Below are 15,559 nucleotides of genomic sequence, written 5' to 3'. Positions count from 1 at the left end.
AACAGTGTCATATTAGTGGCCCTTAAGTTCATAAATAATGATCTTCGCAACGGAAGTGAATCAATCAAAACTAACTTTAGCTGGACAATAACTTTATCCTAATGCTGGTGTAAAGCCTAAACAATCTGTTGTGGTAATTAGGGGCCAAGCACAGAATATGCGTAGGCACCTATTGTATCCGTTGGTGTTCTCAAAATTCTTCTTCTTCTTCCAACTGGGAGTCTATGGCAGCCCATAGAACCACTTGCTGTATCTCTGCAACGCTTTATCGCATCCAGACCAATCTTGGTACATGTCATCGTTTCGGTAGGTGGCGTTTCGGCGCAGCACCACCTACTGGTCCGAAGAAATGAAAAATTGCTATTTTGGCTTATAACTTTTGCCCAAGCCCTTCATAAGACATAAACAAGTGGGGAGACACACTTCCATATATACAGCCATGCATGGTCACATGATCACATACATCCAATCAAGTGAAAAGGCACTTGTTTTTAAGCCTTTTTGCCGGAATTCATCTTTAAATGTCTTTAATTGCTCCTTGATGCAGTTGGGCTGAAACTTCCAGCAATGTTGGCTTGTCTTGTCATCTGCATTTGCGCTTGGCTCCGGTAACCTGCCTTAAAACAGTCCATATTGTTAAAAGCGCAATATAAATTAAGGTGAATTGACTTGACTATTAACTTCATCAGAAGTTTCCATCATTGATCATGTTATTTTTGTGTTTTTTGTTTTTGTTTTTAAATGTAAAGCTGCTTTAAAACAATCTGGATTGTATAAAGCACTACATAAATCAGGGGTGTCAAACTCAGCTCCTATGGTCACAATCCAACACAGTCTCATGAAAATGCATATCAATACCACGAATGTCATTTCTCGTGGCGTTTATACGCCAAAAATGTTGGCGCTACGCACTAAAATGTATTACGCACATATGCTACGCACTAAAAAACCCTGGGGTAGGTTTAGGGAGGAGGGGGGTGGGGAGTTTGTGCGTAATATAAGCCAAAAAGTGCGTATCATATGCACGCGAAAAATGCATACCATATACACGCAAAAACTGTTTTTGGCGTATAAATGCCACGAGAAATGACATTCGTGCTATAGATACAAACTTTCATGAGATCGGGCTCCACAGTCCTACATAATTTAGTTCCAACCCTGCTTCAACACACCTGTAGTTGTCAAATTATGGATTTTTCTGGAGTCAGCCATTATGAAAGACCTTGCTATAAACTTGTAATGCCTCTGAGATGCTGAATGTCTTTTACTGTATTTCCAGATTAGATTAGGAATAATAAAATTGTGCAGAATTTCATACAATCAATATATTTACCACACACAAACTCAAAAAAGGAAAAAAGACATAAAAGTGGTTCATATGACTTATTCCAAGTCTTTTGAAGACATATTAAAGCTTTCTGTAAAGAACACATTTTTTCTTCATTATTAAGTCAGTCATTATTCTTTACTGCTGCACTTTTTCCAATCTCATTCATGTTTTTACTTGCCACACCACAATCAGCTATGACACATGCAATTTTGTCATTACTGAATCTCCTTTTCAGGTTCCTTATGTTGTTTTGTAATTAATTTTTCCCAGATTTTGCCCTTAAATTATTTGATATGACTATGATATTTCTCATTTTAAATAAGCAATGAATATCACCAATTAGAAAAACATAACAAAACAATCTCCTACCAATAATCAGGGGAAAAATTAGTCTTTTAGCACTTAAACAAAAAAATCCATTGTCTTTAAAGGGTTGAAGACTGAGATGATGGCTCTGTGAGAGAATCATGTTGGAAACCACAATAAAAGAAACACAAACAGAAGGGAAAACAATGGATCTATTGGCTTGTGGTGTTGCTCCTGTGTGTCACTGCCTGTACTTGGTAGTGAATGGTTTTGAGGGTAAATGATCCATTGTGCCTCCTTTTGCCTGGTTGTGTTGAGTCAGTTTGTGGGTTTGTGATGTTTTACAAAGACTTCATAAGAAAATCTACCATCATGGAGAGGTAGGTGATTTACTTGTACTAAGGAAAAATACTATTGAAAAGAGTACTTTTTAATATATATATATATATATATATATATATATATATATATATATATATATATATATATATATATATATATATATACTGTATATATATATATACTGTATATATATATATATATATATATATATATATATATATATATATATGAAGAGTTCAGATGCAAAAACCTCTAAGTGCCATTTGAAATTTTCTTCTAGAATGATCATTTTTATCAAGCTTGTATATTTAAGTTCAGTGATTTCACTTAAATGGCAATGATGATTACCTATTAATTGTTATTTAAGTTAAATTACTGAACTTAAATATACAAGTTTGATAAAAATCATCCTTAAAGAAGAACATTTCAAATGGCATTTAGAGGCTTTTGCATCTGAACTCTATATATATATATAAATATATATATATATATATATATATATATATATATATGAACATTATTTAATATTTGAAGTGGTTAATTAAGTTTATGTTTTTATGTTTCCTTGTAAACAATCAGGGTGATTTGTTTCTTTTTATGCAAAAAAATCGAATAATTCAGATATAAGATTGATAACTCTACTAGATTAAGCCTATCTGCCAAACACATTTATAAGTTCTAAGCAATGCACCAAGACTATTTTCATAGGTAATGAAAAAGACTAGCGTGATTTAACACTCTACTATTCACACCTGGTTAATAGAAAGTGCAATCTAACTACTGTATATTAATTGAGGGCATAAGAGGAGTGCATTGCAACATTCTTCAACTCTGTAGAAGTTGGAAAAACACACCTTTAGCAGGGTTAATCTAATTAATAAAAATCTAAAACCATAAAGTAAAAAAACGTAAATTCTGTTACTGCAAATCCATCCATCCATCCGTCCGTCCGTCCGTCCGTCCGTCTGTCTATCTATCTATCTCTATACATATACAGACTTGGTAAAAAAACAAATAAAAGTAATATAAAAATACAGCAGTTCATTTCACATTGACTAAAACTACCAAAACATGTCTCAAATAAATTAATTCTTCCATAACACTAGCAAATTTTGTCACCCAACAAACACACATTGTCAGTAATAAAACAAAGATTAAAAAACAAACAAACAAACAAACACACAAAAAACACTAACAATAGGTAGTAGCCTACACAACAACTGTTTTGTAAAATTTATTGTAGAGTTTGTAGAAAAACTGCAACTTGAATTGTGTTCAGATGTAGCTGAACACCTACACAGTCTTTCAATTTTATCACCATATGTACAAAAAAATTATTTTGTACTGAAATGTAAACAAACTATGTATTTTGTACTGCAGGAAATTCTTAACAATATGAGCTGTCATATGTTGTTCATTTCTAAATGAAGAATTGCATTTTTATAAACCAGTTATTTAAAGGTGCTGTATGCGATTTTTAGCGACCTCTAGCGGTGATGTTTCAGAATGCAACAAGAGCGCTCGTGCTTGTGTGCGTGATCAATCTCAAGAGCGAGCAATCATTACCAGCCACACGGAGACTTTCAACGTAATGGCGAAATCATCACACAACATGCTGGAAACTAATGTAAACTCCCACTGCAGGTACAATAATAGCCTAACTTACTTTTATTAGCTTGACGTTGAACTAATGCTCTGTGCTCGTACCATGATAATGTTACAATAAACTGCATTTAGCCGACATGTGATGTTATATAGCATAAGCCATTTCTCTAACTATTCGTGTATCTTTCACAATCAGCAATGTCAACATAGGTGAATGTATAATATGATTACGAAAACGGTTAGTGAACTAAACTGAACAGTTTCAGTGTATCAGTAAGATCGTAGGAAGTAACAATACTGTACTGAATTTGTCTGGAAATGTGTATAAACAATATGGTAGTCGATCAGATTCACGTTTTGCCTGACGAGCTTGAGCAGATAAATCTTTTTTTGTTTTTTATATTTATGTGGACTGCATTTATATAGCGCTTTCATAGAACTAATGGCCACCAAAGCGCTTTACATATTGTCTCACATTCACCCATTCACACACACATTCATACACAAGGTGCAAGGCACCATCCAGCTCGTCGGGAGCAGCTGGGGTTAGGTGTCTTGCTCACCTCAACACTTGGTCAGGTGGAACCGAGGATTGAACCACCAACCTTTCGGTTTGTAGACAATCCACATGAACCACTGAGCCACTGCCGCCCCGTGGAGATTGTGTTTGAGATTGTGGTGATTGTGTTTGAGTCTGTGTTGTGCGTGAGGCAGGACGTTTTGGGGAGTTATCACACTCCATGTCGTCAGCTGAAGTGCTGTTGGTCGCATGATAGACTGGATAGAAAGGCTCGGGAGCGCGCATGCACGTCACATCTGATGGATTTCGCAGGAAATCCGACCTGGAGACCTCGCATATAAATAAGAATATTGGCCTTCAAAGGTAATGGCAAAACCCGAAAAGTGGATCGTTGCAATGTGTGATTACAACCCCTTCAAACACAGGCAATAAAAAAAGTCAAGTCAAGTCAAGTCACATTTATTTATATAGCGCTTTTCACAATACAGATTGTATCAAAGCAGCTTCACAGTGATAACATGTAAGTAGCACAACACAGATCAACAACATTGCTAAACACTAAATAAATAACCCCAACTGAGCAAGCTCAAAGCAAGCCAAAAGCAAGGCGACAGTGGCAAGGAACCAAACTCCATCAGATTGGATGGAGAAAAAACCTTGGGAGAACCCAGGCTCAGTCGGGGGCCAGTTCTCCTCTGGCTTACATTCATATTGTTTAAATATAAATATTAAATATAAATATTGTTTATGAATCAAACGGCGCCATAACATATCGCAGGCGTTGAGTCGTCTCATCACAGGCGTTGAGTCGTCTCATCACAGGCGTTGGGGCATCCGAAATCCCCGTGAGAGGCTGGACACAAAACTGGACCTGACGAACGCCATTTTTCTCGGGACAAGCGTCCCGAGATAACAGCAGAAAGGCAGATGGGAAATAATTAGCATAGCTGATGTTCATAATAATTTCCGTTATAACTCACAAACTCTCCGTAACCCGAACTCTCCGCAACCCAACCATACGCGCCGACCCGTTTGTCTAAGAGGCTGTCGAGCCCCACTGGTGCGTTAAGCAGTTTCAGTGGCAAACGGTTCCGTATGGCATAACAGAGGACTAGAAGGTAAGCATTATGTGAATGCTTGACTAAAGAGATGCGTCTTTAATCTAGTTTTAAACTGTGTCAGCGAGTCAGAGGCTCGGACCGTATCGGGAAGGCCATTCCAGAGCTTTGGAGCTAAATGCGAGAACGCCCTCCCTCCTTTACTGGACTTCGATATCCTAGGAATGACCAGAAGCCTTGAATTTAGTGATCTTAAGGAACGCGGTGGATTGTAGGGCGAAAGAAGGTCCGTTAAGTACATAGGTGCTAAACCATTTAGGGCTTTATAGGTCAGTAGTAGTATTTTGTAGTTGATGCGGAACTTAATAGGTAACCAGTGTAGAGATGATAAAATCGGTGTTATATGATCATATTTTCTTGACCTAGAAAGAACTCTAGCAGCTGCATTTTGTACTAACTGTAGCTTGTTTATTGAGGATGCAGGACAACCGGCTAATAAAGCATTACAGTAATCTAGTCTCGAGGTCATGAATGCGTGAACTAATTTTTCTGCATCAGAAATAGATAGCATGTTACGTAGCTTAGCAATGTTTCTAAGGTGGAAAAAGGCTGTTCTTGTAACATATGAAATATGATTTTCGAACGACAAGTTGCGGTCTAGTATAACACCCAGGTCTTTCACTGTTGTGGATAAAGTAACAGGACATCCGTCTATATTAAAGTTGTATTGTGAGAGGTTTTGTGAGTAGTTTTTTGGACCAATAAGTAATACCTCCGTTTTATCTGAATTTAATAGCAGGAAATTACGCGTCATCCAGCATTTTATATCTTTGAGACACTCTGTCATTTTAGATGAGAAAAAAAAAGGATTCATTTTATAAAAATAGTTACATATAGAACCTTTAAGAGTTTTCAGTGGTTCATAAGATTACTTAGAGTGCGTAAGTAAATGATTAATAAACTATTTAAATGTACATTCATACATCTTATTATTCAGACATAGTGATGGTTACTTACTGTGTTAATAAATGCTTTATTGCTTTATTATTATTAATAAATGCATGTATTTATGCTGTAATTCAGGGTTAATTCAGGGTAGTTATAAAGCAATTAGTACAGGTCAGTTAACAATGTTTGTGAGCTCATCTAAAGTGAGGACTATTCATGCCTTGTAAAGCATTTATAAAGGAGATTTAAAGGCTCTTAAATATTTCTGTATCACTGTGTTGTGTTTGTTACATTTTACTGTTTAGAAGATTGATGTGCCTTTAAATCTTGTTTATAAATGCTTTACAAGGCATGAATAGTCCTCACTTTAGATGAGCTCACAAAATAGTTAACTGTCCACTACTAAATGCTTTATAACTACCTGTATTTACAACATTTACTTACACTTTCTAAGTGATCTTATGAATGACTGAGAACTCTTAAATGACTGGTTTGTAAATAATGCTATACTTCATTTAGAAATGATTAATTGATCATTAACAAAGTATGAAAATACAATTATTAAAACGCATTATAGATATGCTTATAAATCAAGAAAAAAGCATTTATAGCTGTATTTACAAACTGCTTATTAATATCTATTAATGATATTAAATGATGAATTAACTGTTTACTCATGCTTAACAAATGATTAATTGCGTGCAGTTATTATAAAGTGTTACCACATTATACAATGTTTTCTTTTGCAAAATGTCTTAATAAAACAAAAATGACTGCAGCATTATTTTGTTACATGGTCCATGTTTAAATTACAATACAACCCCCCCCCCCCCCTTTAATGACAAAGACTAACAGCTGTGTAGTTGTGCAGCTACATTTAATTGTTTTGATAATATAAATTTTTTTAGATGTGGAAATCATTTTAATATGGTATTACTGTAAAAATGTAGCACATTGCTGTCTTATTCATTTTTGTATTGTATTAGGTTTTGAAAAAGAGTACAGATCGCCCAGTAGGGTTCACAGAGTTCCCTTTTGAAACTCCTGAGACACTTTGGTTGAACTCCTGAGACACTTTGGTTGTTGCCTTGCTTTTGGCTTGCTTAGTTGGGGACATTTTAATATTCAACAATATTATTGATATGTGTTGTATTATTTTCATGTTATCACTGTGAAGCTGCTTTAATACAAACTGAATTGTAAAAAGCACTAAATAAAAATGTGACTTGACTTTGGGAAACGCATCAGCATGACTATTGACTGAAGCACTGTAAAATCATGGCAATTGTATTGACCGGTGACAGCTATGACATAGATCACTTCGCTCCACATCGTGCCAAAAAATAGTGATTCTTGCCTTGTTTTTAAATAATAAATCAAACACATTTCATTGAAAGTTTTTCTCAGTCTTTTCCACTGGCCAAATAGTATTCTTAAGTGATTTATATTATTAATGGAAAGAGATAGGCCTTATTGTGCATTATTTGCTCAAAAATAATTTCAAATATTTTCTGCTCTTGTCACAGTGTGGTGTAGGTTGAAGAAGATGAAGAGGCAAAAAAAAAAATCCAATACAAACTTTTACTATAAATATAGTTCAAACAGGTACAGACAGGCAGGATGAACACACACACTAAATAAGACTGAGAACAGACTAAGACTGGCTGAACTGAAAGGAACTTAATACAAACACTGATGAACACAGATTAATAGAAACCAGGTGACAGAAATGATAATTTACTAGACACAGGTGAAACAGATGATGAACTAAATGACAGTAACCATAGAAACAGATGAGTGTCAGCAGGGTCAAAAGGGATTGAAGACTCCAGGACAGTACCGGTAGTTCAGGAGACCAGGGCACAACAGGAAGAGCAGATGGCCCGGGGCGGAGTAGGCTGTTCGGGAGGCCATGGCGGAGAAGACCCTTCGGCCGGCCGAGGCGAATCATCCTTCGTGGCCTTTCCGTGTGGGCCCAGTATGGCCACCATGACCGAGGATGAACCCTCCCCCCTCCAAAACTCATCTTGGGCAAAGCTATGGGCATAGGCTCAGGGACAGGCCTTGAGGGTTCAGGTGGTAGGGCCGGAGGTGACGGTTCAGTGGGAGAGGGTGACTGTGGTTGAGTGGGGGTGGTACCTTCACTAACCTCTCTGACAGTGAGTGAAGAACCACTCAACCACAGCACATATTCAATGAGCCAGGGACCATGTGGTTCTGCAGGAAATTGTTGGTAGAGGAACTCGTCCAACCCACACCATTTTTAAGGTGTCCTTGTTCCATGGTACCTTATGCGTCAGATCGAGGAACTCCTCTACACTCCTCCTCTCCTCTACTCCTCTACTGCTGACCATTTTGGAAGCGGGTGAGGAGAGATTGAGCTGGGTTCACCGGGGTGAGAAGGATACCTGGTATATACGTGTAATTTTCTAAAAGTGTTTAAAAGTGACTGTGGCGAGCAGGAGGAGGCTGAGGAACCCTGATTCACCCACATTATGTTACTGTGTTAGTGTGGGGCTTGTCACGGTTCTGTCACTTCAGTCTGGTTAATTCTTGGTTTGGTGACAGAACTCTGACATTACCAGGTTTGTCATGTTTTGGTGTTAGTGTTTGTTGTGAGCACATGGCTTGTCATGTGTTTCCTTGTGCCATGTGCTCTTCTGTCTATTGTCTAGCCCCTCCCATTTTGTTAACTGATTATTGGTTCATTTATCCCACCTGTGCTGGTCGTTACCCTCCTTTGTTTGTTCCCCTATTTAATCTCCTTGTGGTTGTAGTCCTGTGCTTGTTTGTTACATACATGTCTACTCGTGTTCTGATTCTTGGCCTGGTCTGTTACCTGTTTTGTTTTGTTATATTCTGGATTTATTTTCTACTTTTCATTAAACATCCATCCTCTGCATTTGAGTCCTCGCTCTCCTTTCCACAAGCACCCCGTGACAGAACGAACAAGCCATCATGAGGACTCAGCGGAGGAGGAGCTCAAAGGAACCACCGGTCCTTCCTTTGTCATGCCCATTATATGAACGGATTGTGAAATTCAGGGAGTTGGCCTCTCTTCGGCAACAGGGGACTAAGGTGAGGGACTTTGCCCAGAAGTTCACTGCAGCGGCAGAGGGATTGAAGGGGGCCCTGAAGGATCTACTTAATTATGCACTTGATAAGCCCATCCCTTTTGTAATTATGAGAGGTTTGCAGAGGTTGACGTTTGGGCAATTTAAAAAACTCCTTCAACGTCACGAAGATTCTCCTGATTCAGTGGGCCAAGAGAATCCATCTTTGTGGTCAAAGGGTATCAGAGTCCGGTGGTCCCGAGTCCTGTGGTCCCGATTCCGGTGGTCCCGAGTCCGGTGGTCCGGAGACGGAAGAGGAGGAGAAAGGCCGCCTCAACGACTTGTCTGGAGCCTTGTTAGTAGCAATTTCTTTTTACTTATTAAATGCCCCCATCAGAGTTTCCGCTAGAAAAAAATGGTGCCGGTCAAAGTGACCGGCAGAGTTTTAGTTTAACGGACATTTTGATGATATGCCGGTCAAATATCGCCTCTTAATTAGTCAAGTTGAGGAAAACTGGAGGCAGGCTATGTAACTTAAAAAATGACATCATCAGGCCGTATAGAATGCAACATGTTTATTAGCATAACTTTCAAATAGACGGAAAACATGAACGCCCTATTTCCCGCTCCGCTCCGCTCACACCAAGAGAAAACTCCACGTCTTTTACCCGCCTGACTAAAGTTGCTTGCATTGTATTCAGCATTCCCCAAGCGAGTCTGCGAGCGCAGAGAGGGTTTTCTCCGCTGCTGGCCTGCTTTCAAGAAACCACCGCATGTGTCTGAAGCCTCAGACATTGTCCAAACTCGTGTTCTTGAAGGTGAACTCAAAAGAACTGTAGGCTAGATAAGGAAAGCAATTCTTTTTTTTTCTTTTTTTTAAGTTTGAGACAATTTAAATTGTCATCCACGTGCTCTCTGCGCAAAGTCCAGTTAGATATAGGCGTCTGGTGGCCTAATAGTTAATTTACCAAAATTTATTTAATTTAACACGTTGATGTTGATGTAGAGGATTTTTATTTATATAATTAGGCCCATTGATTCTTTTAATTTTACAGTTTTTTTTTGTTTTTTGTTTTTTTTTGTGTACAGATGATATAGGCCTAAGCCAATTTAAATTTTAATAATGCGCGCTGCGCAAAAATCAGTTAGGCTTATCAAAATGTGGCCTAATGATTAATTAGCCTACTTTTAAACATAAATGTAGGCATATACTGTATATATATATATATATATTTTTTTACATTTTTGTTCATATTTTTATTTTAGTTATATTATTAGGCCCATTTATTCGTTTAATTTTACAGCAGTTTGTGTGTACAATGGTTATAAGCCCATTTACATTTTTATCGTGTGCGTTGGGCAAAAAGTTCAGTTATCAAAATTCTGGCCGATAGTTAATTTACTTTTATTAACTTTTATGTATATTTTTGTTTATATAATTTTTGTTCATATTATTAGGCCAATTTATTCGTTTAATTTTACAGGACTTTTTGTGTATGCTACATTCATGTTCTTGCTAGTCCTAATTTGTAATTTGAAATGAAACATTTCTGTTTGGAAAATGTTGTTGGTCTTTAGTTGTTTGTAAGGTAAGGCTGTGGTCTAACCCAAAAGTGAAATAAAAATACATGTAGATTTTTTTTTGTTTGTTTTTGGAGCGAGCGGGGGCGATTTGAGAGGAGCGCGAAGCAAACTGCGTTGAGCGCTGAACGGGGAGCGCTTTATGAACATTCTGTGACAACCGGGAACAGTGATTTGATTATTGATTATATGAGGTTGAACTGGCCGTGCAGAGCGGGCATAAGATGGACACGAGCGCGAGTGCACTGTCGTTTTTTGAGAAAATTGAAGGCTTTTAAGTGCGCCTTATAGTGCGGAAAATACGGGTACATGCCGTCTTTAAATAAATGCACAAAAATATACATTTTTATTTCTATTTTACATTTTTAGTAATCTAATAATGTTGTGCAAGTTTAAATGTTAGAAAAATAAATAAATAAATAAAGGCATCTTGCCATACTAAAAGGGGACGTTTCTGTAGAATGACCCGTTTAATAAATCAACAGATCCTACTTAGCCTACCACTACGTGTCTGCGGATATCTAGAGGGATTCAGAAGGGCATCGAGGCAGTGAAGTAGATCCATGCAATCCTCGGGGAACCGATCTTGCAAGGCATCTATCAGATGTTGAACATAGCGTTCCCTGGCTTTTTTGAAAGCTTGAATAGCGGTCGCTTGAATTGGTCACGTTGACATCATTGTATGTGTGCCGTCTTTAATTTCATTCAAACGGTAGAGCTTGTTGCTTTATAACATAGCCACAGGTCGGTGTATTTTTGCTTTATACATTTTAGGCTTATTCTCTAATTCAGATTGTGTTAGGGGGGCGGGATTATTAGGCAATTTTAATCGGACAATTTGACCGGAGAGATTTAATTTTGTGGGAAATTTACTTTTTTTCCCGGCCAATGTCCGGTAATTACCGGACAACGGAAACCCTGGCCCCCATATACTAGCACATACGCTAAACTTTTTTCATGATAATCGAATGTAAAAGAGTTATATCTCTAAAACAAATCTCAGAGAATGGTCGACTAGGTACAAAGGTGTAATTAGACCAAAGGTTCATTTTGCGCCGGAGTTCTCCTTTAAAGGTCCCCTGACATGGGGTTATTCAACACTATCTCACGACCAATTCGTACGAATTCGACGCATGATTAAAAAGTGGCTAATTCGTACTAATTCGTACGACCTCACTCGTACTAATTCGTACGATTTGTCTAAACCCACGTGATGGTTAAGTTTAGGGGCGGGGTAAGGGGTAGGTCATTCGTATGAATTCATACGAATTGGCCAATTCGTAAAATATGTACGATTTAGCAAAATCGTATTAATTCGTACGAGTGAGGTCGTATGAATTGTTACGAATTAGCCACTTTTTAATCATTCGTCAAATTCGTACGACTTGGTCGTGAGATCGGGTTGGGTTATTTTATTATTTTATAATGTTTCCCTTATAATGTTAGTATGTTTTTTAGATCAAAAATAGTCATAATTTATAAATAAAAGGCATTTTTCCTAGCCTGATTTTAGCCTCTGCTTTGAAAGCTCTGTTTGAAGGGGCGTGTCTGCTGTGGAATTCAGTGTAACCGCCCACTGCTGTGATTGGCTGACATGCTTGCATATGAAATAGCTACATATTACATGTGAAACTCTCTTGAATACTTTCACTACAGCTATTATACATTTTTACTATTACAGCTATCGAGTATTTAGATTCCAATCACATAAAAGGTTGCTGTGATGAGCATTGAGCAAGCAGAATGAAGATCTTATTGCAACACAGTTTCTGCACTCTCTGCTTTCACCAATGCAAACACGATGATGTACATACAATAAGAGCTTCGGTGTCCAGTGTAACGTGCGTCATTGATTTCATAATGAGTTGTCCAGATAAACTCGCGCTGTGTGGTAAGATTGTTATTTGATTGCTTTCTGTATATAATTTGTTCACAATTTAAATAAGATTATTTTCATCCTACTAAAAGAAACGATGTGAAGTTGAAATTTTAATCACTGGCTTATAAACAGTGTTGAACGATTTTGAGAGAAAGATTAAATTACCTGTCTGAACTTGAAAAATTAGGCTACAGTATCAGAAATTGTTGTTTGGTAGCTCTATCGATTTATTTTCAGACATTCATCGAGTTGAGGAAACAGTCCTCTGTGAAATGTTTGGACCATACAAAACTTTGGGAGTTGAGTCGGTGCATTTCCAGAGAAAATAAAATTAACTCATTGGCCCTCATTTATCATTCTTGCGTAGAAACGGGTGTATATGTTGGCGTAAGATTATGCTTACACTCCTCTCACCGCCTGATTTATGAAGCTGTGCGAACCTTTGAAATCCAGGTGTACGCAATGCCTGCCCTTGATAAATCCCGCGGCAGAAAACGATCGTCATTAGAATAACACGCCCCTAAATATTCAAGTCTCCGCTCCCCCCAAGCCCTCATTTTACGCCATGGACACACGGAAGACGGCAAAGAAGAGAAACTTCTCTGACGTGATGCCGAAATGACCTATCACATGCATTATTTTACAACACGTCTTTTGAATTAGGATTCAATTTAGAATCACTTCACATGTATTGGGGTGTACAATAGTGATGATGATGATGATGATGTGATGTGGAGTACCATTCATTCACACTAATAATTGCATGACAATTTGCAATATTCTTCTAGGCCTATATATTATTAGGCCTATTATGATTTGTATTATTAATGGCGCTTGTTATTTAGAACAAGAATGTCGTTATTATTATTATTTGTATTATAATTATACACTCACCGGCCACTTTATTAGGTACCCCATGCTAGTAACGGGTTGGACCCCCTTTTGCCTTCAGAACTGCCTCAATTCTTCGTGGCATAGATTCAACAAGGTGCTGGAAGCATTCCTCAGGGAGTTTGGTCCATATTGACATGATGGCATCACACAGTTGCCGCAGATTTGTCGGCTGCACATCCATGATGCGAATCTCCCGTTCCACCACATCCCAAAGATGCTCTATTGGATTGAGATCTGGTGACTGTGGAGGCCAATTGAGTACAGCGAACTTATTGTCATGTTCAAGAAACCAGTCTGAGATGATTCCAGCTTTATGACATGGCGCATTATCCTGCTGAAAGTAGCCATCAGAAGTTGGGTACATTGTGGTCATAAAGGGATGGACATGGTCAGCAACAATACTCAGGTAGGCTGTGGCGTTGCAACGATGCTCAATTGGTACCAAGGGGCCCAAAGAGTGCCAAGAAAATATTCCCCACACCATGACACCACCACCACCAGCCTGAACCGTTGATACAAGGCAGGATGGATCCATGCTTTCATGTTGTAGACGCCAAATTCTGACCCTACCATCCGAATGTCGCAGCAGAAATTGAGACTCATCAGACCAGGCAACGTTTTTCCAATCTTCTATTGTCCAATTTCGATGAGCTTGTGCAAATTGTAGCCTCAGTTTCCTGTTCTTAGCTGAAAGGAGTGGCACCCGGTGTGGTCTTCTGCTGCTGTAGCCCATCTGCCTCAAAGTTCGACGTACTGTGCGTTCAGAGATGCTCTTCTGCCCACCTTGGTTGTAACGGGTGGTTATTTGAGTCACTGTTGCCCTTCTATCAGCTCGAACCAGTCTGGCCATTCTCCTCTGACCTCTGGCATCAACAAGGCATTTCCGCCCACAGAACTGCCGCTCACTGGATGTTTTTTCTTTTTCGGACCATTCTCTGTAAACCCTAGAGATGGTTGTGCGTGAAAATCCCAGTAGATTAGCAGTTTCTGAAATACTCAGACCAGCCCTTCTGGCACCAACAATCATGCCACGTTCAAAGTCACTCAAATCACCTTTCTTCCCCATACTGATGCTCGGTTTGAACTGCAGGAGATTGTCTTGACCATGTCTACATGCCTAAATGCACTGAGTTGCCGCCATGTGATTGGCTGCTTAGAAATTAAGTGTTAACGAGCAGTTGGACAGGTGTACCCAATAAAGTGGCCGGTGAGTGTATGTAAAAGAAGAGGAATGTATTTTTTATTATTTTGTCAGTCTGAATTATTTTTTGGTCATTGAAAGCCTTTCATTACCGAACCGTGTCCGTGCGCACCTGCTGGGATAATCCTGAAACGGCAGAGTAAAGTCCACAGGCTCGCAACTGAAGGAATGCTTACAAATCAAATGCCTTGGTAAAGTCTCACAAATTAAACAATTGAAGTCCATGTTGCACAAAAATAAATACTGAAGTTTATAAATACTATTTTGTTTTGTTTTTTTACACTGGGTCATAATATATCATATATTTTAGTTTGTCAGTGCGTTTTGTGGTGTTAGGACTTTTTCTGCGCATTTCCGCACTAACTCAAAACGTGCGTACACCACCTCCTGAGCTGGTGTAGGATTTGAGTGTGCCGTACGCCAACGTCCATATTGATAAATCTCAAAATCACCGTGGTTTTGGGTGTACGCCAGGTGTACGCTGGAAATTTGGTGTACGCACTTTTGATAAATGAGGGCCATTGTTTCTTCAGAGGCTCGGATGAAGGAACTAGAAAATACTTTTGTGTTCATTTGTACATCTGAACACTGATCAACTGCCATGCGAGGAAATCTTTCAAGGAAAAACTAAAATCGCGCCTGCATGTTCGTACTTCCTGTTCTTAGCTCGTTTTCTCAGGGCCCAGCCAAATTCTCCAGGCGGGCAAAGCAGAGAAAATGGGAGTAACCTTTTCCCCGTACGATGTCATATAGGGGAGATTCAAGATCAGTGCGTCTGAGCTGCAGAGAAGAGAAAGATAACCAAAGCTCGGTTTACACCGATTGAAAATTCTAGACATGAG

General features: G+C 38.5%; 1 protein-coding gene across 1 annotated transcript in view; it reads left to right on the top strand.

The window, feature by feature from the left end:
* The first annotated feature begins 1,928 nt into the window (after window positions 1–1,928).
* Window positions 1,929–15,559, top strand: part of LOC120461405 (gap junction gamma-1 protein) — a 143,516-nt gene continuing 129,885 nt past the window's right edge. The window contains exon 1 of the mRNA XM_089130962.1: window positions 1,929–2,016. The gene's annotated coding sequence lies outside the window, so the exon portion shown is untranslated. The remainder of the gene's footprint in view (window positions 2,017–15,559) is intronic.

This window comes from Pimephales promelas, chromosome 5, assembly GCF_988280905.1.
Source record: "Pimephales promelas chromosome 5, fPimPro1.hap1.1, whole genome shotgun sequence".
Classification (NCBI taxonomy): domain Eukaryota; kingdom Metazoa; phylum Chordata; class Actinopteri; order Cypriniformes; family Leuciscidae; genus Pimephales; species Pimephales promelas.
The sequence above is the reverse complement of the archived record's forward strand: the minus strand, read 5'-3'. Positions and strand labels throughout refer to the sequence as shown.